Source organism: Nycticebus coucang, chromosome 8 (assembly GCF_027406575.1).
Source record: "Nycticebus coucang isolate mNycCou1 chromosome 8, mNycCou1.pri, whole genome shotgun sequence".
Lineage (NCBI taxonomy): Eukaryota > Metazoa > Chordata > Mammalia > Primates > Lorisidae > Nycticebus > Nycticebus coucang.
The window spans coordinates 25,341,494-25,345,379 of record NC_069787.1 but is presented as its reverse complement, the minus strand read 5'-3'; the positions used below and the strand labels follow the sequence as shown (position 1 = coordinate 25,345,379).

At 48.5% G+C, this 3,886-nt stretch overlaps 1 non-coding gene across 1 annotated transcript; it reads left to right on the top strand.

Annotated features, from left to right (window-relative positions):
• Positions 1 to 3,336: 3,336 nt before the first annotated feature.
• Positions 3,337 to 3,400, top strand: LOC128593038 (small nucleolar RNA U2-19). Its single transcript, XR_008382221.1, has one exon. It is a non-coding gene; the product is annotated as a small nucleolar RNA U2-19 (small nucleolar RNA).
• Positions 3,401 to 3,886: the final 486 nt, after the last annotated feature.

Genomic DNA, 3,886 nt, shown 5'->3' with positions numbered 1-3,886 from the left:
CAGGTAGGATGCCCTGCTATGGAGAGGAGAGGATGCTGGAGAAGATGCCAGTGGGGGAAGATGCTCCAGACAGAGCCTGGAGTCCTGTGGGAACAAGGTGGGCCCTTAGGAGCATAGGGGAGGAAGAAGGGTTGCAGGCAGATTGTTTTCAGAATCATACTTTGCCTTCGAAGAACAGCCAGAAGCAGAGAGCTGTTAGAGTCCAAGGTGAGTCTGTTGGTGGCTTGCCTACACTCCCTCAGCCCTCACTGCTCCCTGACACCCAGAGGCTTCTCAGGCAAGTACTTGGATGCGCTCTGTCTAGGGGCAGGCTTGGCCATGTGGAGAACTGGAGTCAGCACACCCAGGAGGAGCTGACATGTGCAAATTGGAGGTTAATTACCTAGCCTCCTCATACCTCAGTGGGATGTTCCAAGTCAAGGTCCTTGCTCTCTTCCAGGATCCCCAGTGGAACTGAGTCCCAGGTGCCTATACCAGTAACCTGCTTACTAACACACCTGCTTTCCTTCCTTCTCTCCTTTCCCCACACCCTAACAGTGCCACCTAGTAGGGTCACCCCCACATAAACTCCTTGTCCTTGAATCTTTGCCTCGGAGTCTGCTCCTGAGGGAATCCAGCCTAATCTAGAGAACATTCAGTTGTTCATTCACTTGCTCATTCATTCATCCATGCCATAGGCCTGCTGTGCCATTGTGTGAGCATAAAAAGTTAGTTTTCCTCTCTAGAAAATTAGAATTGTCATTCAGTCAACAAACATTTATGGAGCAATGTGGCAACTCCATGTGCCAAGCCTCTGACATTAGCTGCATCTCAGACATCAGGGAGACAATGGATAAGAAGACAACAGACCTTTACGGAGGCTGTTCACGTGCCAGACCCTGCACAGAGACCTCCATGTGCACTCTCTTCTCTCCTATCCACAATGGCCCAGGACACTCACTATTATTAGCCTCCTTTTACGGGCAGGGAATTGAACAGTTGGGGAGAGGAGGCGTGAACAGGCACTACAGCCAGCAGTGACTAGTGATGTCTGTCTGAGTAACAGAAGGCTCTGGAAACAAAGACAGGCTGACTCTGTCACTGCCTAGCTGGGTGGTCTTGGACAAGTCACCTCTCTGAACCTCAGTTTCCTCATCTGTGAAATGAGATAAGAGCATCAGCAGCAGGGTGTTGTTATAGGGATTAAATGAAATAATGTGTGTAAAGGCTCAGCCTAAGTCACAACCCCTGATGCTTAGGACAATAAAGGATGGGCAAAATGTATTTTCCAAAATTCATGACTTTGACCCTCCTCTCATTAAGAGCATGGGTTCTCTCCTGGAATCTGGGCAGGCTTGAGACTGTGGGTGAAGTGACACTATGTGACTTCCAGGGTCATAAAAGAGGGTGCAACTTCTGCCTGGCTCTCTTGGGATGCTCACTTTTGGAACTCAGCCATCATGCTGTGAGGAAGCCCAAGCAGTCCCATGGACAGCCTCACATGAAGAAGATCCAAAGTGCCTGACCCACAGCCCCAGGCCAAGCTCTCAACTGACAGGCAGTCGAGCCATCTTAGAAGCATAGCCTCCTACCCAGTGGAACTGCTTCAGTTTCTGTCACACGGAACTGAGAAAAGCTCTGCCCACTGTGCCCTGCCCAAATTATAGACTTATGAGTACAATATATGATGTTGTTTTAAGCAACTGAGCTTCAGGGGGAGGGGTTGTTTGCAGTAAAAGATACTGATTCAGAGAGGTTAAGGTACTTGCCCAAGATCACACAGCTAGTCAGTGGAATCAAGTCTTGAACCAAAGTCACCACCCAACATCCTGGGGCAATTCTCCCTTTCACAGTCCTCATTCAACAGATAAGGAAAGCAGGGGTCAGAGAAGTAAAGTAACACCCTCAAGGTCATAGAGCAAGTGTTCTGAGTTTAACTGTGTCCTCCCTAAAAGTTATGTTGAACTCCTAACCCCTAGGAGCTCCAAATGTGACCATTTTTGGAGAGACTCTCTTACAGAAATAATCAATAATAATGTATGTCAATCATTAATAATCAATCAATAATGTAAAATCTTTCAAGTGGGCCTAATCCAATATGACTGGCATCCTTACAAAAAGGGAAAATGGGCACAGAGGCAGACATGCCTAGAGGGAAAACAAGAGGAAGAACGCCCTCCACAAGCCAAAGCCTGCCAGAGCTATGCGAAGTCAGGAGAGAGACTCCCTCACAGCCTCTGACGCCTTCATTTCTGACTTCCAGTCTCCAGAACTGTAACACAATGAATTTCAGTTGTTTTAGCCACCCAGTTTGTGATCGCCTCCATGAAAGCCCTAGGAAACTGAAACAGCTAGTAGGCGGGATTCTAACCCAAGTGTACCTGAACTCCTGACAATTATGCTCTAGGGCCCCTATCCTCAGGCATCCTGGGAAGGTTTCCTGGAGGAAGTGACATCTAATTCCTGAAGGATGCATAGGAGTTAGCTAAGAGGTGATGGAAGGGAGGCATATTCTCCGGACAGGGAGCAACCTGGGGTGCCAGGAGGCCTGATCTAAGGACTGCAAAAGCTCACAGGAGCTGGAGTGGCATATGTGGCAAGGGCATGGCTGGAGCTGTGCCCGAGGAAGGATGAGTATGGCCTTTGTTAATCTAGCAGGCAGGCCACTTGGATGTCATCCCAGGGCAGTGGGGAGCCATCTGCCTTTTTCTTTGGAGCCTTGTCACCCCAGCGGGATGCCTCTAAGAGCATTTCACACTGTGGCCTGGCCCTCCTCCTTGGAAGTTGGAAGGGAAAGAGATGGGGGGTTTGTGCTCAGCAGGAGATGAACTGTCATGCAAAGCCCCCTTGGGTCTGGGAATTAAGGGCTTCTGCTACTGACTTCCACGCTGCAGCCTTTCAGAATGTGTCTACCGCCAAGTTGATTCCAAATAAAGAAAGGCCTTCACATAGCTGCCTGGGGGTTGTGGGGGGATGCTGAAAAGTTAGAGGAAGGGGGGCGGTGCCTGTGGCTCAAAGGAGTAGGGCACAGGCCCCATATGCCGGAGGTGATGAGTTCAAACCCAGCCCCAGCCAAAAACTGCAAAGAAAAAAAAAATAATAATAATAATAATAAGTTAGGGGAAGGGGTTTCTGGGAGGCCCTCTGGGTGTTCCACACAGAAATCTCTCTCCTACGAGGTAGCCCCAAGCTGGAGTCCTCTCACCCTCACCTCCATCTCAAGAGGCCCTGAGTGAATCCTTTAATGAGAAGAGCATCTAGATTAAGATACACTCCCCACCTCCTAAGGAGCCCAGCTTCCATAAAGGGTTGTTACTAAGATTCTGGTTATCTCTGAGATCTGCTCTTACTGAAGTGGATCAGTGATGAAAATAGCCAAGTCTGAGCATCAGATTCCAGCCTACCTGACACAGTTCTGAGAAGCAAGACAATAAAGCAATGTAAAACAGAAAGGGCTTATGTCTGGGGATCTGGGGAGGGGTGTGTGTGTGTTTGAAGAGATGACGGAGGGTAACTGAGTACTTGCTGATGAATGAACAAGATTGGGTGGGTGTGTAGGTGTGTTTGTATTTTTATGTATATTTTTATGTATGTGTACATGTGTGTGGAAGGCGAATCATCTCTGAGCAATAATGCAAAGGTTTGACTACTGTATGTGTCTCCCAAAGTCTTTCCTTTCTTTTTTTTTGAGACAGAGCCTCAAACTGTTGCCCTGGGTAGTGTATTGTGGCATCACAGCTCACAGCAACCTCCAACTCCTGGGCTTAAGTGATTTTCTTGCCTCAGCCTCCCAAGTAGCTCGGACTACAGACACCCGCCATAACGCCTTGCTATTTTTTGGTTGTAGTTGTCACTGTTGTTTTGTAGGCCCGGGCTAGATTCGGACCCCTCAAGTTCTGGTGTATGT